The sequence below is a fragment of the Geotrypetes seraphini genome, chromosome 18 (assembly GCF_902459505.1).
Source record: "Geotrypetes seraphini chromosome 18, aGeoSer1.1, whole genome shotgun sequence".
NCBI classification, from domain to species: Eukaryota; Metazoa; Chordata; class Amphibia; order Gymnophiona; family Dermophiidae; genus Geotrypetes; species Geotrypetes seraphini.
In genome coordinates, this window is record NC_047101.1 from 2,758,323 (window position 1) to 2,783,770 (window position 25,448).

Genomic DNA, 25,448 nt, shown 5'->3' on the forward strand with positions numbered 1-25,448 from the left:
AATCAGGGTAAGAGTGGTACCAACCCACATCACCTCCATCCTTCACATGAGGCAACAGCAAGTATTGGAGGGGGGAAGGTTGGCAGTAACAGAGGATTGTGGGTCGATTTGGACATTCATAGATTCTACAAAGGTTGTGGGAGAAAGCAAGGGGTTAATATCACGTGAAGGTTATTTCAGCAGCTGTTCTTGCTGTATTACAAACTTAATATAAGTAAAAACATGAAGAAAGTTTTACCAGCATTTTAACGGCCATTGAGGATACCCTAGAGGAGCGAAGAGAAACAGTGGTTACAAAGAGGATCTTCTTTTATTCTGACACAACACAAAGATATACATTACAAAGTTAACACCTTATTATACCCTTGATAAGAACAAATATCAGGCATAAACGTTTGGATTTATTATCAGCCACAGCACCCAGATGCCCACCCTACAGGAAAGAACGAGGGCAGTGATTTTAGAGAAGGTCACAGAGGAACAAAGTCACCTTTAGGAACCCCATCAGTGTTAGATGCAAAGAGACTTCAGTCTAATCTCTTGCTTTTATTTTACTTGATAACCTTTCCAATCAAGGAAGGAGTCTCAGTGTGAGCTGCATCACATAGTAACCAGATGCTATGAATTACACATCAGGTAGTATCCCATGTGAGAGCCAGATCTGAGGTTCAAGACCGGCAGTAGGGTCTCTCCCAATGCTAGTTTTCTTATTCTTATCCTATTTCAACGCTCTACCACAACATATTAAATATTAGGAAACGACATCTCTAGTACAATTATCTCTGAAAATCCAAATCAGCCTTACTGGGAAACGTAATACAATGCTCTAGGATTTACGCACACCTCTTAAAAAAATTCTCTGAAAATAGGATGCATTAATTCTTAATATTGCCAACTAGCACTGCTCAATTATCAGCTCTGATTTGCTCGTGCAAAATTGGACACACCCAAATTTGCAGCCAACACTCAAACCACTATGAGTTCCCTTTACTAAGCTGTGATGGCGTTTTTAGTATGTGCTGAATTGCGCCATACGCTAAACATGCGCTATGCAGTTAGAACTAATGCCAGCTCAATGCTGGCATTAACGTCTAGCACGCATGGCAATACAGCGTGCACTAAGCGTGTGCTAAGACCACTATCGCAGCTTAGTAAAAGGAGCCCTATGTATAGAATCTGGGGTTTGATTAATTTGATTGAACAGTTCTTTCAAATACAGGCATCAAATGTCAGGCATAAAAGCTTAGACTTACTTTAACACCACCATTACCACCAAGACCACCCTGCAAGAAAGAAGGAGAGGATGGATTTTAGAGAAGATGGTCACAGCCATCTTTTACCCACCTTTTGTTTTTCCCTTTTATGTTTTTTCTTCTCTTCTATCAAAATTGTAACTACTCCCCTATTTAGCCTCACATGTCTTGTATGTTTTACCCTCACATTATTGTGAAATTAGGTTTTTAATCAGTTTGTAAAGTATGTTATATGTTTACACAACAAATTTGTTTTTTATGTCATTTTTAACATTGTACTTGTTTCATTTATTAATACATGCCTTTTTTATTGTACATCGCCTAGCAAGTTATATAGGCGATTCATCAAGACTAAATAAACTTGAAACTTGAAACTTGAACAAAGTCACCTTATAGGAACCCCATCAGTGTTAGATTCAAAGGGACTTCAGTCCAATCTCTGTTAAAATTTCATTTTATAACCTTTCCAATGGATGAAGGAGTCCCAGTGTGAGCTGCCCCACTTAGTAACCGGATGCTATGATAAATACATCAATAATAATAATATCCCATATCCGAACCAGATCTGAGGACCACGACCAGCAGCAGGTCCTCTCACACTCTGCTGGTTTTCTTATTCTCATCCTGTTTCAATGCTCTACTACAACATATCAGATATTAGCAAAAGAAATTTCTAGTACTATTATCTATGAAAATCCAAATCAGCCTAACAAGGTATTCAAGCTGGAAGAAATAACGCAACACAATATACACAGGTGGAATTACTATAACAGGGAACATGAATACAGATTAAGGCCAAAAAATCTAAATTCATTAATAACTTATTCCGTTTACTCAACAATTATCTCTCCACTTTGGTTACATAGAAACATAGAAAATGATGGCAGAAAAGGGCCATAGCCCATCAAGTCTGCCCACTCTGACAACCTTCCCACAATCTACACTCTATCAATCGTCCCCAAGCTGCCCTCTTCTATGCTACCCTCGTAGGGATCCGACATGGGCATCCCATTTATTCTTAAAATCTTGTATGCTGCTGGCTACGATCACCTGCTCCGGGAGCTCGTTCCAATGGTCCACCATTCTTTCAGTGAAGAAGTACTTCCTGGTATCCCCATGAAATTTCCCCTCCTCTGATTTTCAGCGGATGTCCCCTTGTGGACGAGGGTCCTTTTAGAAGGAAAACGTCGTCTTCCACCTCATCAAGGATCGTGTCTAGTTTGCGTTTTGTTGGTTGCAAAAGAAATGCTTATGGAGAACGGAATATACAACCCCTTCCCCTGTGTCCCCACATAGTCTGTTTCACTAATATCATTGCCTTTGAGGTTTATTCATTGAAAATCTTGTGTGACCTGGGTCGTAAAAGGCAAGGAGGGGGCAATGGGGTGGGAGTAACCAACATAAAGTGAGAGTGGCAAACCCAACCACTCCCTAGTGGGCAGACTATATAGGCTATTTAGGATTAGATTCTACAAATGGCAGCTGAATGTGGATGCCAATAAAAACAGGCACTTGGCACTATTTTATAAACCCCCTCCTCTACAAAGCTGCGCTAACATTTTTAGCGCCAGCTGTGGTGGTTAGAGCTTGGAAGCGCATAGGAATTCTATGAGCTTTGGCGGCCGATGCTAAAACCACTAGCACAGCTTTGTAAAGGAGGGGTAAATGACACTCAAATTTGGGCACTTTTTATAAAATACGCTAAGTGCTGGGATCAATGTCAAAGTTGTAGGCATGGTGATTTATACAAACTGAATTCTCATAAATACGCACACCAAATGTAGGCGCAAATCAGGTATATTCTGTTTACAGTGCGCACAGATTATTGGAATCCCTGAAGTCAGTCCATGCGTCTACCATGACCACACCCCCTTTTCGGATCCATGTAGTAGAATTTACGCACAACTCTTAATAGAATACTCCCCAAAAGATGATACATTAATTCTAATTATGGCCAACTAGCAGCGACAATTCCTTGCTACTGTCCAATTATCAGCACTGATTTGCTCGTTATTCAATTGAGTTATGTGTGCAAATTGGACCCCAAACTCAAACCACTATATATAGAAACTGGGGGTTGATGGATTTGATTGAACTATTCTTTCAAATACGGGCATCAAAGTGCTGCCAGGTTTTTCTTACAATAAAACTCCTTGGGTTGTCTTCCTTGCAGAGACCCACCAGCCTTGCTTTTTATTTTTAATATTTTCTGGCATTGGCATATTTATATCTTGGGTGTTAAGCCCTTAACGCATGCTTAGAGCATGGAACCAGTCTACTGATGAAATACGTTCAAGGGTTTTTTGCTATTTTCCCTGTTTATACTCGCTAAGCTGTGGGTTAATTGTTAAGAATTTTTCAATCTGTAGAAGTGCTATTGGCAAAATATGGGCATGGAAGCATTCAGGGACAAATTCTATAAATGGCGCACTAGTTAGGTGCTGCTATTTGCTATAATTAAAGAATTAATTAAAAAAAATAAAATTAAATGTTAGGTACAAAATTCTTCATTCTGCCTAGCGACACCTAAGTGGAGTCGCTTTTTGATGCTTAAGAACGCTTACCTGAGAAGTAAGCATGGTTAGGGCTGGAGAATAGACGCGGTTGATTTAGCCATTGCTAGGAGTCTGAGTTAAACCTGAGCCTTGGCAAAACCTAGTCTAATATACTGGAACCTACCTCTAGGATGCCTACTGATGCCTAAGCTCACCTTTGTGATTCTATAAATGGCACCTAGTGGTTGATTAACAAGCACGCCAAGTGGCACCTAAAATCTAAGCACCAGGAGCCGTTTGTAGAATCCATCTCTCAGTGGCTAGGCTCATAATAATTAGTATTCGATAAATATGCATTAATTTGGCAAATAACTAATGAGAAGATTAGTACAAGGCCTAATTATACAACTAATAAAAACAAAATGGAATAAAAGTTAGGACTTACAAGAAGATTTAGCTACAGGAAAAAAGGAGAGAAATGATTTTAGAGAAGGTCACAGAGCAGCAAAGTCACTCTATAGGAACCCCATCAGTGTTAGATGCAAAGAGACTTCAGTCTAACCTCTTGCTTTTATTTTACTTGATAACCTTTCCAATCAAGGAAGGAGTCTCAGTGTGAGCTGTGTCACATAGTAACCAGATGCTATGAATTACACATCAGGTAATATCCCATATGAGAGCCAGATCTGAGGTTCAAGATCGGCAGTAGGTTCTCTCCCACTGCTGGTTTTCTTATTCTCATCCTATTTCAACGCTCTACCACAACATATCAAATATTAGCAAAAGACATCTCTAGTACAATTATCTCTGAAAATCCAAATCAGCCTTACTGGGAAACGTAATACAATGCTCTAGGATTTACGCACACCTCTTAAAAAATTATCTGAAAATAGGATGCATTAATTCTTATTATTGCAAACTAGCACTGCTCAATTATCAGCTATTGATTTGTGCAAAATTGGACACACCCAAATTTGCACCCAACACTCAAATCATTATGGGCTCCTTTTACTAAGCAACAATAGCGTTTTTAGTGCGTGCTGAATTGCCCCGTACGCTAAACATGCGCTACGCAGCTAGAACTAACCCCAGCTCAATGCTGGCATTAACGTCTAGCACGCATGGCAATACAGCGTGCACTAAGCGTGCGCTAAGGCCACTATCACAGCTTAGTAAAAGAAGCCCTATGTATAGAATCTGGGGTTTGATAAATTTGATTGAACTGTTCTTTCAAATACAGGCATCAAATGTCAGGCATAAAAGCTTAGACTTACATTAACACCAAGACCACCCTGCAAGAAAGAAGGAGAGGATGGATTTTAGAGAAGAAGCTCACAGAGCAGCAAAGTTACTTTATAGGAACCCCATCAGTGTTAGATGCAAAGAGACTTCAGTCTAATCTCTTGCTTTTATTTTACTTGATAATCTTTCCGATCAAGGAAGGAGTCTCAGTGTGAGCTGTGTCACATAGTAACCAGATGCTATGAATTACACATCAGGTAGTATCCCATGTGAGAGACAGATCTGAGGTTCAAGACCAGCAGTAGGTTCTCTCCCAATGCTAGTTTTCTTATTCTCATCCTATTTCAACGCTCTACCACAACATATTAAATATTAGGAAGAGACATCTCTAGTACAATTATCTCTGAAAATCCAAATCAGCCTTACTGGGAAACGTAATACAATGCTCTAGGATTTACGCACACCTCTTAAAAAATTATCTGAAAATAGGATGCATTAATTCTTATTATTGCAAACTAGCACTGCTCAATTATCAGCTATTGATTTGTGCAAAATTGGACACACCCAAATTTGCACCCAACACTCAAACCACTATGGGCTCCTTTTACTTTGCTGCGATAGCGTTTTTAGTACGTGCTGATTTGCCCCATACGCTAAACATGCGTTATGCAGCTAGAACTAATGCCAGCTCAGTGCTAGCAAAGCGTCTAGCACGCATGGCAATTCAGCGCACACTAAGCATGCGCTAAGACCACTATCGCAGCTTAGTAAAAGGAGCCCTATGTATAGAATCTGGGGGTTGATTAATTTGATTGAACAGTTCTTTCAAATACAGGCATCAAATGTCAGGCATAAAAGCTTAGACTTACTTTACCACCAAGACCACCCTGCAAGAAAGAAGGAGAGGATGGATTTTAGAGAAGATGGTCACAGAGGAACAAAGTCACCTTATAGGAACCCCATCAGTGTTAGATTCAAAGGGACTTCAGTCCAATCTCTGTTAAAATTTCATTTTATAACCTTTCCAATAGAAGAAGGAGTCCCAGTGTGAGCTGCCTCACCTAGTAACCGGATGCTATGATAAATACATCAATAATAATAATATCCCATATCCGAACCAGATCTGAGGACCACGACCGGCAGCAGGTCCTCTCACACTCTGCTGGTTTTCTTATTCTCATCCTGTTTCAATGCTCTACTACAACATATCAGATATTAGCAAAAGAAATTTCTAGTACTATTATCTATGAAAATCTAAATCAGCCTAACAAGGTATTCAAGCTGGAAGAAATAACGCAACACAATATACACAGGTGGAATTACTATAACAGGGAACATGAATACAGATTAAGGCCAAAAAATCTAAATTCATTAATAACTTATTCCGTTTACTCAACAATTATCTCTCCACTTTGGTTACATAGAAACATAGAAAATGACGGCAGAAAAGGGCCATAGCCCATCAAGTCTGCCCACTCTGACAACCTTCCCACAATCTACACTCTATCAATCGTCCCCAAGCTGCCCTCCTCTATGCTACCCTCGTAGGGATCCGACATGGGCATCCCATTTATTCTTAAAATCTTGTATGCTGCTGGCTACGATCACCTGCTCCGGGAGCTCATTCCAATGGTCCACCATTCTTTCAGTGAAGAAGTACTTCCTGGTATCCCCATGAAATTTCCCCCCCCCCTGATTTTCAGCGGATTTCCCCTTGTGGACGAGGGTCCTTTTAGAAGGAAAACGTCGTCTTCCACCTCATCAAGGATCGTGTCTAGTTTGCGTTTGGTTGGTTGCAAAAGAAATGCTTATGGAGAACGGAATATACAACCCCTTCCCCTGTGTCCCCACATAGTCTGTTTCACTAATATCATTGCCTTTGAGGTTTATTCATTGAAAATCTTGTGTGACCTGGGTCGTAAAAGGCAAGGAGGGGGCAATGGGGTGGGAGTAACCAACATAAAGTGAGAGTGGCAAACCCAACCACTCCCTAGTGGGCAGACTATAAAGGCTATTTAGGATTAGATTCTACAAATGGCAGCTGAATGTGGATGCCAATAAAAACAGGCACTTGGCACTATTTTATAAACCCCCTCCTCTACAAAGCTGCGCTAACATTTTTAGCGCCAGCTGTGGTGGTTAGAGCTTGGAAGCGCATAGGAATTCTATGAGCTTTGGCGGCCGATGCTAAAACCACTAGCACAGCTTTGTAAAGGAGGGGTAAATGACACTTAAATTTGGGCACTTTTTATAAAATACGCTAAGTGCTGGGATCAATGTCAAAGTTGTAGGCATGGTGATTTATACAAACTGAATTCTCATAAATACGCACACCAAATGTAGGCGCAAATCAGGTATATTCTGTTTACAGTGCGCACAGATTATTGGAATCCCTGAAGTCAGTCCATGCGTCTACCATGACCACACCCCCTTTTCGGATCCATGTAGTAGAATTTACGCACAACTCTTAATAGAATACTCCCCAAAAGATGATACATTAATTCTAATTATGGCCAACTAGCAGCGACAATTCATTGCTACTGTCCAATTATCAGCACTGATTTGCTCGTTATTCAATTGAGTTATGTGTGCAAATTGGACCCCAAATTCAAACCACTATATATAGAAACTGGGGGTTGATGGATTTGATTGAACTATTCTTTCAAATACGGGCATCAAAGTGCTGCCAGGTTTTTCTTACAATAAAACTCCTTGGGTTGTCTTCCTTGCGGAGACCCACCAGCCTTGCTTTTTATTTTTAATTTTTTCTGGCATTGGCATATTTATATCTTGGGTGTTAAGCCCTTAACGAATGCTTAGAGCAGTGGTTCCCAACCCTGTCCTGGAGGAACACCAGGCCAATTGGGTTTTCAGGCTAGCCCTAATGAATATGCATGAAGCAAATTTGCATGCCTATCACTTCCATCTTATGCAAATCTCTCTCATGCATATTCATTAGGGCTAGCCTGAAAACCCGATTGGCCTGGTGTTCCTCCAGGACAGGGTTGGGAATCACTGGCTTAGAGCATGGAACCAGTGTACTGATGAAATACGTTCAAGGTTTGTTTGTTTTTTTGCTATTTTCCTGTTTATACTCGCTAAGCTGTGGGTTAATTGTTAAGAATTTTTCAATCTGTAGACGTGATATTGGCAAAATATGGGCATGGAAGCATTCAGGGACAAATTCTATAAATGGCGCACTAGTTAGGTGCTGCTATATGCCATAATTAAAGAATTAATTTTTAAAAATAAAATTAAACGTTAGATACAAAATTCCTCATTCTGCCTAGTGACACCTTAGTGGAGGCGCTTTCTGATGCTTAAGAATGCCTACCTGAGAAGTAAGCATGGTTAGGGCTGGAGAATAGATGCATTGTAGGAGTCTGAATTAAACCTGAGCCTTGGCAAAACCTAGTCTAATATACTGGCACCTACCTCTAGGATGCCTACTGATGCCTAAGCTCACCTTTGTGATTCTATAAATGGCACCTAGCGGTTGATTAACAACCATGCCAAGTGCCACCTAAAATCTAAGCACCACTAGGAGCCGTTTGTAGAATCCATCCCTCAGTGGCTATCGCATAATAATTAGTATTCGATAAATATGCATTAATTTGGCAAATAACTAATGAGAAGATTAGTACAAGGCTTTATTATACAACTGATAAAAACAAAATGGAATAAAAGTTAGGACTTACAGTCAAAGTAGTAAGAAGATCAGCCTACAGGAAAAAAGGAGAGAAGTGATTTTAGAGAAGAAGCTCACAGAGCAGCAAAGTCACTCTAAAGGAACCCCATCAGTGTTAGATGCAAAGAGACTTCAGTCTAACCTCTTGCTTTTATTTTACTTCATAACCTTTCCAATCAAGGAAGGAGTCTCAGTGTGATCTGTGTCACATAGTAACCAGATGCTATGAATTACACATCAGGTAATATCCCATATGAGAGCCAGATCTGAGGTTCAAGATCGGCAGTAGGTTCTCTCCCACTGCTGGTTTTCTTATTCTCATCCTATTTCAACGCTCTACCACAACATATCAAATATTAGCAAAAGACATCTCTAGTACAATTATCTCTGAAAATCCAAATCAGCCTTACTGGGAAACGTAATACAATGCTCTAGGATTTACGCACACCTCTTAAAAAATTCTCTGAAAATAGGATGCATTAATTCTTATTATTGCAAACTAGCACTGCTCAATTATCAGCTATTGATTTGTGCAAAATTGGACACACCCAAATTTGCACCCAACACTCAAACCACTATGGGCTCCTTTTACTTTGCTGCGATAGCGTTTTTAGTGCGTGCTGAATTGCCCCGTACGCTAAACATGCGCTACGCAGCTAGAACTAATGCCAGCTCAATGCTGGCATTAGCGTCTAGCACGCATGGCAATTCAGCGCACACTAAGCATGCGCTAAGACCATTATCGCAGCTTAGTAAAAGGAGCCCTATGTATAAAATCTGGGGGTTGATTAATTTGATTGAACTTTCTTTCAAATACAGGCATCAAATATCAGGCATAAAAGCTTAGACTTACATTAACACCACCTATACCACTAAGAAGACCACCCTGCAAGAAAGGAGAGGATGGATTTTAGAGAAGATGGTCACAGAGGAACAAAGTCACCTTATAGGAACCCCATCAGTGTTAGATTCAAAGGGACTTCAGTCCAATCTCTGTTAAAATTTCATTTTATAACCTTTCCAATAGAAGAAGGAGTCCCAGTGTGAGCTGCCTCACCTAGTAACATGATGCTATGATAAATACATCAATAATAATAATATCCCATATCCGAACCAGTTCAGAGGACCACGACCGGCAGCAGGTCCTCTCTTCCACTCCTGGTATTCTTATTCTCATCTTGTTTCAACGCTCTACCACAACATATCAAATATTAGCAAAAGAAATTTCTAGTACTATTAGCTATGAAAATCCAAATCATCCTTACAATGTATTCATGCTGAAAAACGTAATACAATGCTCTAGGATTTATGCACACCTCTTAAAAAATTCTATGAAAATATGATGCATTAATTCTTATTATTGCCAACTAGCACTGCCCAATTATCAGCTCTGATTTGCTCATTATTCAATTAAGTTACGTGCAAAATTGGACACACCCAAATTTGCACCCAACACTCAAACCACTATGGGCTCCTTTTACTTTGCTGCGATAGCGTTTTTAGTGCGTGCTGAATTGCCCCGTACGCTAAACATGCGTTACGCAGCTAGAACTAATGCCAGCTCAATGCTGGCATTAGCGTCTAGCACGCATGGCAATTCAGCGCACACTAAGCATGCGCTAAGACCATTATCGCAGCTTAGTAAAAGGAGCCCTATGTATAAAATCTGGGGGTTGATTAATTTGATTGAACTGTTCTTTCAAATACAGGCATCAAATGTCAGGCATAAAAGCTTAGACTTACATTACCACCAAGAACAGCACCCTGCAAGAAAGAAGGAGAGGATGGATTTTAGAGAAGATGGTCACAGAGGAACAAAGTCACCTTATAGGAACCCCATCAGTGTTAGATTCAAAGGGACATAAGAACATAAGAAGCGCCATCTCCGGATCAGACCTTCGGTCCATCTAGTCCGGTGATCCGCACACGCGGAGGCCCTGCCAGGTATACACCTGGCTTACCCTATAGCCAACCATATCTCTATATGCCTCTCTCAAGGAGATATGCATCTAGTTTGCCCTTGAAGCCTAGGACTGTCGATTCTGCAATAATCTCCCCTGGGAGAGTATTCCAGATGTCAACCACTCTCTGTGTGAAGCAGAACTTCCTGATATTAGTCCTGAACTTGCCCCCCCTTAGCTTCATTTTATGTCCTCTTGTCCGTGTCAAATTGGACAATGTAAATAATCTTCTCTGCTCTATTTTGTCGATTCCTTTCAGTATTTTGAAGGTCTCGATCATATCCCCACGCAGTCTCCTTTTCTCAAGGGAGAACAATCCCAGTGTTTTAAGTCGATCCTCATATTCCAGTTTCTCCATACCCTTCACTAGTTTAGTTGCTCGCCTCTGCACCCTCTCCAGCAGTTTTATATCCTTCTTTAGGTAGGGAGACCAATGTTGGACGCAGTATTCCAAGTGGGGTCTGACCATTGCCCTATAAAGCGGCATTATAACTTTCTCCGATCTACTTGAGATTCCTTTCTTTATCATGCCCAACATTCTATTTGCCTTATTTGCCGCTGCCGCGCATTGTGCCGACGGCTTCAGGGTCCTATCTATCAGTACACCCAGATCCCTTTCTTGTTCACTTTTTCCCAGAGTTGCACCTGACATTCTGTACTCGTATTCCTTATTTTACTGCCTTGCATTTCTCCACATTGAACTTCATCTGCCATTTCTCCGCCCAGTTTTCTAACCGACACAAATCGCTCTGGAGTTCCTCACTGTCCTCCTGCGATCTGATTTCCCGGCAGAGTTTTGTGTCGTCTGCAAACTTGATGATCTCACTGGATGTTCCGTTTTCCAGGTCATTGATATAAATATTAAAAAGGATCGGCCCAAGTACCGAGCCCTGGGGTACACCACTAGTCACTTTCTCCCAGTCGGAGAACTTCCCATTTATGCCCACTCTCTGCTTCCTATTTTCCAGCCATTTGCCTATCCATCTTTGTATATCTCCCTCTATGCCATGGCTTTGTAGTTTCCTGAGAAGTCTTTCATGTGGAACTTTGTCAAATGCTTTCTGGAAGTCCAAGTATATTATGTCCACCGGCTTTCCACTATCAATTTGCTTGTTCACGGTCTCAAAGAAATGGAGTAAATTCGTCAAACACGATTTCCCTTTCCTGAATCCATGTTGACTGGGTTTCATCAAGTCGTGTGTGTCCAAGTGCTGAACTATGCTATCCTTGATCAGTGATTCAATCATCTTGCCGGGGACAGACGTAAGACTCACAGGTCTATAGTTGCCCGGTTCTCCTCTCGATCCTTTTTTGAAGATTGGCGTGATGTTCGCTTTCCTCCAGTCGTCTGGTATCTGACCAGTTCTGATTGACAGGTTTGCAAGTTTTTGCAATAACTCTCCGATTTCAACCTTCAATTCCTTCAAGACTCTCGGGTGAATTTCATCCGGTCCAGGGGATTTGTCACTTTTAAGTTTGTCGATCTGGTAGTATATCTGATCTAAGTTCACTTCTACTGTGGTGAGGCTGTCCTCTATTTCTCCTGTAAACAATTTCTCCGCTTCAGGTATTGTTGAGGTGTCCTCCTTCGTAAAGACGGACGCAAAGAAGGAATTTAGTTTGTCTGCAATTTGTTTATCTTCCTTGATGTACCCTTTTCTTCCCTTGTCGTCCAGGGGTCCCACTGCCTCTTTTGTAGGTTTTTTCCCTTTCACGTATCTAAAGAAGGGCTTGAAGTTTTTAGCCTCCCGGGCTATTTTTTCCTCATAGTCCTGTTTTGCATCCCTCACCGCCTTGTGACATTTCTTCTGTTTATCTTTATGTTTGTTCCAGGCTTCGGTTGTCTTCGTGCATTTCCATTTTTTGAACTTCAGTCCAATCTCTGTTAAAATTTCATTTTATAACCTTTCCAATAGAAGAAGGAGTCCCAGTGTGAGCTGCCTCACCTAGTAACCAGATGCTATGATAAATACATCAATAATAATAATATCCCATATCCGAACCAGATCTGAGGACCACGACCGGCAGCAGGTCCTCTCACACTCTGCTGGTTTTCTTATTCTCATCCTGTTTCAATGCTCTACTACAACATATCAGATATTAGCAAAAGAAATTTCTAGTACTATTATCTATGAAAATCTAAATCAGCCTATCAAGGTATTCAAGCTGGAAGAAATAACGCAACACAATATACACAGGTGGAATTACTATAACAGGGAACATGAATACAGATTAAGGCCAAAAAATCTAAATTCATTAATAACTTATTCCGTTTACTCAACAATTATCTCTCCACTTTGGTTACATAGAAACATAGAAAATGACGGCAGAAAAGGGCCATAGCCCATCAAGTCTGCCCACTCCGACAACCTTCCCACAATCTACACTCTATCAATCGTCCCCAAGCTGCCCTCCTCTATGCTACCCTCGTAGGGATCCGACATGGGCATCCCATTTATTCTTAAAATCTTGTATGCTGCTGGCTACGATCACCTGCTCCGGGAGCTCATTCCAATGGTCCACCATTCTTTCAGTGAAGAAGTACTTCCTGGTATCCCCATGAAATTTCCCCCCCCCCCTGATTTTCAGCGGATGTCCCCTTGTGGACGAGGGTCCTTTTAGAAGGAAAACGTCGTCTTCCACCTCATCAAGGATCGTGTCTAGTTTGCGTTTGGTTGGTTGCAAAAGAAATGCTTATGGAGAACGGAATATACAACCCCTTCCCCTGTGTCCCCACATAGTCTGTTTCACTAATATCATTGCCTTTGAGGTTTATTCATTGAAAATCTTGTGTGACCTGGGTCGTAAAAGGCAAGGAGGGGGCAATGGGGTGGGAGTAACCAACATAAAGTGAGAGTGGCAAACCCAACCACTCCCTAGTGGGCAGACTATAAAGGCTATTTAGGATTAGATTCTACAAATGGCAGCTGAATGTGGATGCCAATAAAAACAGGCACTTGGCACTATTTTATAAACCCCCTCCTCTACAAAGCTGCGCTAACATTTTTAGCGCCAGCTGTGGTGGTTAGAGCTTGGAAGCGCATAGGAATTCTATGAGCTTTGGCGGCCGATGCTAAAACCACTAGCACAGCTTTGTAAAGGAGGGGTAAATGACACTCAAATTTGGGCACTTTTTATAAAATACGCTAAGTGCTGGGATCAATGTCAAAGTTGTAGGCATGGTGATTTATACAAACTGAATTCTCATAAATACGCACAACAAATGTAGGCGCAAATCAGGTATATTCTGTTTACAGTGCGCACAGATTATTGGAATCCCTGAAGTCAGTCCATGCGTCTACCATGACCACACCCCCTTTTCGGATCCATGTAGTAGAATTTACGCACAACTCTTAATAGAATACTCCCCAAAAGATGATACATTAATTCTAATTATGGCCAACTAGCAGCGACAATTCATTGCTACTGTCCAATTATCAGCACTGATTTGCTCGTTATTCAATTGAGTTATGTGTGCAAATTGGACCCCAAATTCAAACCACTATATATAGAAACTGGGGGTTGATGGATTTGATTGAACTATTCTTTCAAATACGGGCATCAAAGTGCTGCCAGGTTTTTCTTACAATAAAACTCCTTGGGTTGTCTTCCTTGCGGAGACCCACCAGCCTTGCTTTTTATTTTTAATTTTTTCTGGCATTGGCATATTTATATCTTGGGTGTTAAGCCCTTAACGAATGCTTAGAGCATGGAACCAGTGTACTGATGAAATACGTTCAAGGTTTGTTTGTTTTTTGCTATTTTCCTGTTTATACTCGCTAAGCTGTGGGTTAATTTTTAAGAATTTTTCAATCTGTAGACGTGATATTGGCAATATATGGGCATGGAAGCATTCAGGGACAAATTCTATAAATGGCGCACTAATTAGGCGCTGCTATATGCTGTAATTAAAGAATTAATTAAAAAAAAATAAAATTAAATGTTAGGTACAAAATTCCTCATTCTGCCTAGCGACATCTAAGTGGAGTCGCTTTTTGATGCCTAAGAACGCCTACCTGAGAAGTAAGCATGGTTAGGGCTGGAGAATAGATGCGGTTGATTTAGGCATTGCTAGGAGTCTGAGTTAAACCTGAGCCTTGGCAAAACCTAGTCTAATATACTGGAACCTACCTCTAGGATGCCTACTGATGCCTAAGCTCACCTTTGTGATTCTATAAATGGCACCTAGCGGTTGATTAACAAGCATGCCAAGTGCCACCTAAAATCTAAGCACCACTAGGTGCCGTTTGTAGAATCCATCCCTCAATGGCTAGCGCATAATAATTAGTATTTGATAAATATGCATTAATTTAGCAGGTAACTAATGAGAAGATTTGTACAAGGCCTTATTATACAACTGATAAAAACAAAATGGAATAAAAGTTAGGACTTACAAGAAGATCAGTAGGAAGAGCCTATAGGAAAAAAGGAGAGAAGTGATTTTAGAGAAGAAGCTCACAGAGCAGCAAAGTCACTTTATAGGAACCCCATCAGTGTTAGATGCAAAGAGACTTCAGTCTAATCTCTTGCTTTTTTTTTACTTGATAATCTTTCCGATCAAGGAAGGAGTCTCAGTGTGAGCTGTGTCACATAGTAACCAGATGCTATGAATTACACATCAGGTAGTATCCCATGTGAGAGCCAGATCTGAGGTTCAAGACCGGCAGCAGGTCCTCTCTTCCACTCCTGGTATTCTTATTCTCATCCTGTTTCAACGCTCTACCACAACATATCAAATATTAGCAAAAGAAATTTCTAGTACTATTAGCTATGAAAATCCAAATCATCCTTACAATGTATTCATGCTGAAAAACGTAATACAATGCTCTAGGATTTATGCACACCTCTTAAAAAATTCTATGAAAATATGATGCATTAATTCTTATTATTGCCAACTAGCACTGCCCAATTATCAGCTCTGATTTGCTCATTATTCAATTAAGTTACGTGCAAAATTGGACACACCCAAATTTGCACCCAACACTCAAACCACTATGGGCTCCTTTTACTTTGCTGCGATAGCGTTTTTAGTGCGTGCTGAATTGCCCCGTACGCTAAACATGCGTTACGCAGCTAGAACTAATGCCAGCTCAATGCTGGCATTAGCGTCTAGCACGCATGGCAATTCAGCGCACACTAAGCATGCGCTAAGACCATTATCGCAGCTTAGTAAAAGGAGCCCTATGTATAAAATCTGGGGGTTGATTAATTTGATTGAACTGTTCTTTCAAATACAGGCATCAAATGTCAGGCATAAAAGCTTAGACTTACATTACCACCAAGAACAGCACCCTGCAAGAAAGAAGGAGAGGATGGATTTTAGAGAAGATGGTCACAGAGGAACAAAGTCACCTTATAGGAACCCCATCAGTGTTAGATTCAAAGGGACTTCAGTCCAATCTCTGTTAAAATTTTATTTTATAACCTTTCCAATAGAAGAAGGAGTCCCAGTGTGAGCTGCCTCACCTAGTAACCAGATGCTATGATAAATACATCAATAATAATAATATCCCATATCCGAACCAGATCTGAGGACCACGACCGGCAGCAGGTCCTCTCACACTCTGCTGGTTTTCTTATTCTCATCCTGTTTCAATGCTCTACTACAACATATCAGATATTAGCAAAAGAAATTTCTAGTACTATTATCTATGAAAATCTAAATCAGCCTATCAAGGTATTCAAGCTGGAAGAAATAACGCAACACAATATACACAGGTGGAATTACTATAACAGGGAACATGAATACAGATTAAGGCCAAAAAATCTAAATTCATTAATAACTTATTCCGTTTACTCAACAATTATCTCTCCACTTTGGTTACATAGAAACATAGAAAATGACGGCAGAAAAGGGCCATAGCCCATCAAGTCTGCCCACTCTGACAACCTTCCCACAATCTACACTCTATCAATCGTCCCCAAGCTGCCCTCTTCTATGCTACCCTCGTAGGGATCCGACATGGGCATCCCATTTATTCTTAAAATCTTGTATGCTGCTGGCTACGATCACCTGCTCCGGGAGCTCGTTCCAATGGTCCACCATTCTTTCAGTGAAGAAGTACTTCCTGGTATCCCCATGAAATTTCCCCCCCTCTGATTTTCAGCGGATGTCCCCTTGTGGACGAGGGTCCTTTTAGAAGAAAAACGTCGTCTTCCACCTCATCAAGGATCGTGTCTAGTTTGCGTTTTGTTGGTTGCAAAAGAAATGCTTATGGAGAACGGAATATACAACCCCTTCCCCTGTGTCCCCACATAGTCTGTTTCACTAATATCATTGCCTTTGAGGTTTATTCATTGAAAATCTTGTGTGACCTGGGTCGTAAAAGGCAAGGAGGGGGCAATGGGGTGGGAGTAACCAACATAAAGTTAGAGTGGCAAACCCAACCACTCCCTGGTGGGCAGACTATAAAGGCTATTTAGGATTAGATTCTACAAATGGCAGCTGAATGTGGATGCCAATAAAAACAGGCACTTGGCACTATTTTATAAACCCCCTCCTCTACAAAGCTGCGCTAACATTTTTAGCGCCAGCTGTGGTGGTTAGAGCTTGGAAGCGCATAGGAATTCTATGAGCTTTGGCGGCAGATGCTAAAACCACTAGCACAGCTTTGTAAAGGAGGGGTAAATGACACTCAAATTTGGGCACTTTTTATAAAATACGCTAAGTGCTGGGATCAATGTCAAAGTTGTAGGCATGGTGATTTATACAAACTGAATTCTCATAAATACGCACACCAAATGTAGGCGCAAATCAGGTATATTCTGTTTACAGTGCGCACAGATTATTGGAATCCCTGAAGTCAGTCCATGCGTCTACCATGACCACACCCCCTTTTCGGATCCATGTAGTAGAATTTACGCACAACTCTTAATAGAATACTCCCCAAAAGATGATACATTAATTCTAATTATAGCCAACTAGCAGCGACAATTCCTTGCTACTGTCCAATTATCAGCACTGATTTGCTCGTTATTCAATTGAGTTATGTGTGCAAATTGGACCCCAAACTCAAACCACTATATATAGAAACTGGGGGTTGATGGATTTGATTGAACTATTCTTTCAAATACGGGCATCAAAGTGCTGCCAGGTTTTTCTTACAATAAAACTCCTTGGGTTGTCTTCCTTGCGGAGACCCACCAGCCTTGCTTTTTATTTTTTATTTTTTCTGGCATTGGCATATTTATATCTTGGGTGTTAAGCCCTTAACGAATGCTTAGAGCATGGAACCAGTGTACTGATGAAATACGTTCAAGGTTTGTTTGTTTTTTGCTATTTTCCTGTTTATACTCGCTAAGCTGTGGGTTAATTTTTAAGAATTTTTCAATCTGTAGACGTGATATTGGCAATATATGGGCATGGAAGCATTCAGGGACAAATTCTATAAATGGCGCACTAATTAGGCGCTGCTATATGCCGTAATTAAAGAATTAATTTAAAAAAAATAAAATTAAATGTTAGGTACAAAATTCCTCATTCTGCCTAGCGACATCTAAGTGGAGTCGCTTTTTGATGCCTAAGAACGCCTACCTGAGAAGTAAGCATGGTTAGGGCTGGAGAATAGATGCGGTTGATTTAGGCATTGCTAGGAGTCTGAGTTAAACCTGAGCCTTGGCAAAACCTAGTCTAATATACTGGAACCTACCTCTAGGATGCCTACTGATGCCTAAGCTCACCTTTGTGATTCTATAAATGGCACCTAGCGGTTGATTAACAAGCATGCCGCGTGGCACCTAAAATCTAAGCACCACTAGGTGCCGTTTGTAGAATCCATCCCTCAATGGCTAGCGCATAATAATTAGTATTTGATAAATATGCATTAATTTAGCAGGTAACTAATGAGAAGATTTGTACAAGGCCTTATTATACAACTGATAAAAACAAAATGGAATAAAAGTTAGGACTTACAAGAAGATCAGTAGGAAGAGCCTATAGGAAAAAAGGAGAGAAGTGATTTTAGAGAAGAAGCTCACAGAGCAGCAAAGTCACTTTATAGGAACCCCATCAGTGTTAGATGCAAAGAGACTTCAGTCTAATCTCTTGCTTTTTTTTTACTTGATAATCTTTCCGATCAAGGAAGGAGTCTCAGTGTGAGCTGTGTCACATAGTAACCAGATGCTATGAATTACACATCAGGTAGTATCCCATGTGAGAGACAGATCTGAGGTTCTTGACCGGCAGCAGGTCCTCTCTTCCACTCCTGGTTTTCTTATTCTCATCCTGTTTCAACGCTCTACCATAACATATCAGATATTAGCAAAAGAAATTTCTAGTACTATTAGCTATGAAAATCCAAATCATCCTTACAAGGTATTCATGCTGGGAAACGTAATACAATGCTCTAGGATTTATGCACACCTCTTAAAAAATTCTCTGAAAATAGGATGCATTAATTCTTATTATTGCCAACTAGCACTGCCCAATTATCAGCTCTGATTTGCTCATTATTCAATTAAGTTACGTGCAAAATTGGACACACCCAAATTTGCACCCAACACTCAAACACTATGGGCTCTTTTTACTAAGCTGCGATAGCGTTTTTAGTGCATGCTGAATTGCCTTGCGCGCTAAACCTGCGCTCTACACTCTTGAGGAACGTAGGGAGAGGGGGGACATGATTGAGACATTTAAGTACATCACAGGACGTGTCGAGGTGGAAGATGACATTTTCTTTCCCAAAGGACCCTCGGCCACAAGAGGACATCCGCTCAAACTCAGAGGAGGGAACTTTAATGGCGACACCAGGAAGTACGTCTTCACGGAAAGAGTGATAGATCGCTGGAACAAGCTTCCAGTGCAGGTGGTCAAGGCCACCAGCGTGCCTGACTTTAAGAATAAATGGGACACCTACGTAGGATCACTAAGAAGGTCGAGTTAAAGAGTTGGGTCATTAGCACACAGACTAAATTGGGTGGGTCAGTAGAGTGGGCAGACTTGATGGGCTATAGCCCTTTTCTGCCGTCATCTTTCTATGTTTCTACACAGCTAGAACTAACGCCAGCTCAATGCTGGTGTTAGCGTCTAGCACACATGGCAATTCAGCGCGCACTAAGCATGCGCTAAGACCACTATCGCAGCTTAGTAAAAGAATCTGAGGGTTGATTAATTTGATTGAACTGTTCTTTCAAATACAGGCCTCAAAGTGCTGCAAAGTCTTTCTCACAATAAAACTTCCTTGCAGTGACCCACCAGCCTTGCTCTTTATTTTTAATATTTTCTGGCATTGGCAGATTTATATCTTGGGTGTTAAGCCCTTAACGCATGCTTAGAGCATGGAATCAGTCTACTGACGAAATATTCGTTAAGCTGTGGGTTAATTGTTAAGAATTTTTCAATCTGTAGACGTGATATTGGCAAAATATGGGCATGGAAGCATTCAGGGACAAATTCTATAAATGGCGCACTAGTTAGGCACTGTTATATGCCGTAATTAAATAATTAATTTTTTTAATAAAATTAAACGTTAGGTACAAAATTCATCATTCTGCCTAGTGACACCTAAGTGGAGGCGCTTTTTGATTCCTAAGAACGCTTACCTGAGAAGTAAGCATGGTTAAGGCTGGAGAATAGATTCAGTTGATTTAGGCATTGCTAGGAGTCTGAGTTAAACCTGAGCCTTGGTAAAGCCTAGTCTAATACAGTGGTGCCTCGCATAACGAATGCCTCGCACAGCGAACGCTGCACACAACGAACTTCATGTCATGATTCATACAATGAACTTCGTTTCACACAACGAACTCGCCCGAGCTTCCACGATCGCTGCCGATGTATTGCATCCTTCTGCGCAGGCACTGCAGGCAGTCGTTAGTCACTTTTTTTAAACATATATTGTTATGGGAAAACGCGTTTCACATAACGAACTTTTCGCATAACAAACTTGCTCCTGGAACGAATTAAGTTCGTTGTGTGAGGCACCACTGTATACTGGAACCTACCTCTAGGATGCCTACTGATGCCTAAGCTCACCTTTGTGATTCTATAAATGGCACCTAGCGGTTGATTAACAAGTACGCCGCGTGGCACCTAAAATCTAAGCACCAGGAGCCATTTGTCGAATCCATCCCTCAATGGCTATTGCATAATAATTAGTATTCGATAAATATGCATTAATTTGGCAAGTAACTAATGAGAAGATTAGTACAAGGCCTTATTATACAACTGATAAAAACAAAATGGAATAAAAGTTAGGACTTACAAGAAGATTATTCACAGCAGTAAGAAGTTTAGTCTACAGGAAAAAAGGAGAGAAGTGATTTTAGAGAAGAAGGTCACAGTCACTTTATAGGAACCACATCATCAGTGTTAGATGCAAAAGGACTTCAGTCCAGTCTCTGGTAAGAGGTGCTGAGAGCGGATCCGATAAGGGGAATATGTTACCTGTTAGCATTCAAACTTGGGAAAAGGTAAAACTTTGGCTTCAGTAGGTTATGTCATTGTCCTTCTCTGTTTTAGTTCAGGACTCTGCTTTTACAGCAAAGTCAGTTTAGACAATAGTGTATAGAGTCTTTACTAGGGTTTTTATACTAAAAGTGTTTTAGCCTAGATTAGCATTTTAGATTGCATTTCAGAGCATAAAATCAGATTAGGGCACAGATAGCAGTTGAGGAAAGTCCTGTTCAGTGTTTAACTCCCAGCAACCCCCGGCCTAATCTCTGATTTATAGTTCCTTGAACTAATTCAGGGGTGTCAAAGTCCCTCCTCGAGGGCCGCAATCCAGTTGGGTTTTCAGGATTTCCCCAATGAATATGCATGAGATCTATTTGCATGCACTGCTTTCATTGTATGCTAATAGATTTCATGCATATTCATTGGGGAAATCCTGAAAACCCGACTGGATTGCGGCCCTCGAGGAGGGACTTTGACACCCCTGAACTCATTAGAAGGCTATAAACATCATTAGCTCTTCAGAAATAGTCTGAGAAATCCTTGGACAGTAACCTACCAATTACAACATCGCAAAATAATAATAAAAACCAGATGCTGTGATATACACATCCATAATAATATCCCATATCAGACCAAGACCGGCAGCTCCTCACTCCCACTCCCGGTTTTCTTATTCTCATCTCAGTGGATTCTGGGTTTCATCTGTGAATATCCAAATCAGACTAACAAGGTATTCATGCTGGGAGATGTAACACCATTTAATATATATAGGTAGAATTAACTATATCAGAAACTTTCTGGTTTCTCACACATGGTGATGTTGCCCTGATCCTGCATTTGCATCTAGACAAGGGTGTCGTAATCTGTGTGCAACGGCACTCTAGGGTACTGCCCAAGATTCCAAGTGTGCCGCAAGACGCCAGGATAGAAACATGACGGCAGATAAAGGCCAAATGGCCCATCCAGTCTGCCCATCCGCAGCATCTACTATCTCCTCCTCTCCCTATTGGCTGAGGCTCTTAACATTTGCATTTCCTCTTCCTATAGGCTAAGGCTCTTTACACCTGCATTGAGAGGTCATAGAAACATGATGGCAGATAAAGGCCAAATGGTTCATCCGCAGCATCCGCTATCTCCTCCTCTCCCTATTGGCTGAGGTTCTTAACATTTGCATCTCCTCTTCCTATTGGCTAAGGCTCTTTACACCTGCATTGTGAGGTCATAGAGTATTATCTCTTTCTTTCTCTGAGAGATCCCAGGCCCTCTTGAAATCAGGCACAGTCTCTTTCTCCACCACCTCTTCCTGGAGACTGTTCCAAGCATCTGACACCCTTTCCGTAAAAAAGTATTTCCTCAGAAGGAGCGCTTGCGCTGGCTGACTGCCTACAGGACATGGATTCTGAGGTTGCCCTGTAGTGTCATCGGTGTGTGATATGTGGGACTTCCTGCCTCCTTGGCATCCTCAGCTGAGTTAGCTCTTGATTTAGGAATTAAGCTCAGGTCTTGCACATGGCAGTGCACACTTGCCATTGAGCCACTGGGACTCAGGAGCTACACAATGGATCACAAATGTATGGATTTATGTGTTTAACGCTCACAGATTACATTTTCATATATGTTTTTATCTGGGAACTAAAATTGAAATCTGGAATGTCATGGCTTGTTCAGCACACATGGGTAAGAGCATAACCAGATGACCAGTGGAAAAGTAAGATCACCTACCATTCAGAATTGGCAAAGGCATACATCTATGAACCCCCCTCCCCTAATCCTCCCTTTCAGGATTCCCTGGAAGTCTGTAACGTACTCAAAAACTGGAATTTAACATTCAGTATCTACCTCCTACAACACTGAGCTTTGAGCAGCTAAATTCTACTCATGCAAAATGTCTCTCTATCTAGCTAAGTCCATGCGAATAAAAACTCTAGCATTACAAATTAAACCGGATGAAAAGGGCTCCAGGTCCAGTCTCTGATATAATTCTGTGTCGGTTCAGCAATGAACAACTAAGGCACTGGAATAGCCTAATATTAACCAGCTTACGCAGTCCAAGATGGCGTCTCCCATTGAGCACAGCGGTGGTCTGCAAAGTTTACCTTTTTCTACCATTCCAAGTGAATAGGGAATGTCAGTGCTAATCTCTCAGCAGCAAGGACCTCATCCCCTGCGCAACGCTTCATAACTGTGAAGTTACTCTCGTGGGGGAGACCCCTATTCAAGGATTCCGGGGATCCACGTCCAACTTACACAACAGCATTTGCACCAGGTTTCAGCTGGTGTGGGATTCCGCGCTCATCCCGGGGCACCCATAGAAGAATTGCAGTGTATGCGGTACCTAGTTTTCCACAACGTTCACAAAATCTGGCCCTATGGGTTTCCAATACCCTTCCTGTTCCCACCCCTACTCTGACAGTAATACTGGACACCACTGGGAGGGAGAGAATTTAGCCATCGAATGCCGATTTTCAGCACTAACCTACCCAGCCTAGCTGCAGCTGCAATAAACCTGGATTTGACTGGAATTTCAGTGGTACTTTCTAACGGGACATCCAGATAAAGATAAATTGACCTGACTTTCTTACCCACTCAGCATTTCACCTGTGCACCATAGTAGGTTAGGGGGGGTGCCAGGGGGACGCTGAGTACCCCAGTAGTGAGCAAGCTCCTGTATTGTGTCCAGGGAGAGCCATTTGCATCGTGTTTGGCACACCCGGTCCTATGTTTCTGCAAAGGCAGAAGGTGCTGAACGAATCAATAGACATACAGACGCATTCACACATTAACCCATTTAAAATGAATCTTATCTTCATGTTTTAAACTGCATGACAGTTTGTGAATCAGACATTAACGTATTCTTACCACATTCAGCAAGTCAACAATACAACCCTAATGGAAATAAATAAAAAAAAAAGAATTATTGAATTGTATACCTCAAAATGAAAGTATCCCATTTAGTACCTATGAAAAATTCTAGATAATTCAGGCCCTCAACTCCCGCCATAACCAAGAACAGAAAGGCACAGAATTAAGGCCAGGAGTTGGGGGTATGAGATTTGGTCTAGGAATCATCCTTCCCTAAACCCTAATCCTCACTCACAAGGAGTGTCATGTGGGAATTTGTGGGATTTACCAGAGGACTCTTACGCAAGATTCCTTTATCAAATGATCCCTATAGAGCTCAAGGGGGCACTGCTGAGTCGTATGAAAGAGAATGACAAGAGCAGGCTGATTTGGCTTCAGCTAAATGCATTAGTTATCTATATCTAACAAAATTCCACATATAACATGAAAGGGACAGATTTCCTCTTAGACTTAAACCCGTTGTTCAAATGCAGCATTTATACCTCACACTTTCAGTGACTGAATTTCAGAGTCTTTACCTCACAATACTTCCCACTTTTGGAAACAGAACTTTGAGCATTTTAATTGCTAACTTGACAGAGAGTTTTGCAAGCAAGATATATTTCCTTTTTCTTGTTAGCTACGAAGGGAAACTCCTGAAACCCCCCCTCCCCCCCCAAATGATCCAAAATGAACATTGTCATATACAAACATGTCAAAACAATACATTGTTCTTACCAGTGGAAGAGAACAAAGCAGTGGGTCAGTCAATGGCGTTCCTTGTTTCTGAAAGAGAGCAAATTATTGAGCACAGAGAACCTAACACAAGAAACCGATCCCCAAGAGAAAGAAATGAGCAGCAGTGCATGCAGTAGTCAGGAATACAGTGGTGCCTCGCACAACGAACGCTGCACACAACAAACTTCATGTCTTGATTCACACAACGAACTTCGTTTCACACAACGAACTTCGTTTCACACAACGAACTTCACACAACGAACTTCGTTTCACAAAACGAAGTCGCCCGAGCTGCCGATGTATTGCATCCTTCCGCGCAGGCACTGCAGGCAGTCGTTAGTCACTGCGCTTAACTGCCCTCTCTCACTGTATACAGTCGTCCTTTTAAGATAAACTCAATATTTTTTATATATCATGGCTTCTAAAAAAAGCAGGAAGGTGATTTCTGTTGAAATGAAACGGGAAATAATTAGAAGGAGTGAATGTGGGGTAAAACAGTGTGACCTCGTCAAAGAGTTTGGCCTCAGCAAGACCACCATTTTCACCATTTTGACAAATTTATCTTTTTTTATGTCATCTTAGCATATTTTATGCTGCAGAACGAATTATTTTTTTTAACATGTATTGTTATGGGAAAACGCGTTTCACATAACGAACTTTTCGCATAACAAACTTGCTCCTGGAACGAATTAAGTTCGTTGTGTGAGGCACCACTGTATATGATTGCAGCACTCTGATTGGCCAGAATGGCAGCTGGAGATGTAGGATTGTTCTGAGCCATTATTAAAGTGTCAGCATATGTAGGGTGGATGGGGCTTGATATACTGCTTTTCCTGCGAG

General features: G+C 41.2%; 1 long non-coding RNA gene across 1 annotated transcript; it reads right to left on the reverse strand.

Annotated features, from left to right (window-relative positions):
* Nucleotides 1-9,530: 9,530 nt before the first annotated feature.
* LOC117351556 lies at nucleotides 9,531-24,701 on the reverse strand. The gene is made up of 6 exons (XR_004537456.1): nucleotides 24,609-24,701; nucleotides 23,889-23,915; nucleotides 20,839-20,871; nucleotides 18,552-18,572; nucleotides 15,911-15,931; nucleotides 9,531-9,564 (listed from the first exon to the last, which is right to left on the reverse strand). It is a non-coding gene; the product is annotated as an uncharacterized LOC117351556 (long non-coding RNA).
* Between the last annotated feature and the right edge of the window lie 747 nt (nucleotides 24,702-25,448).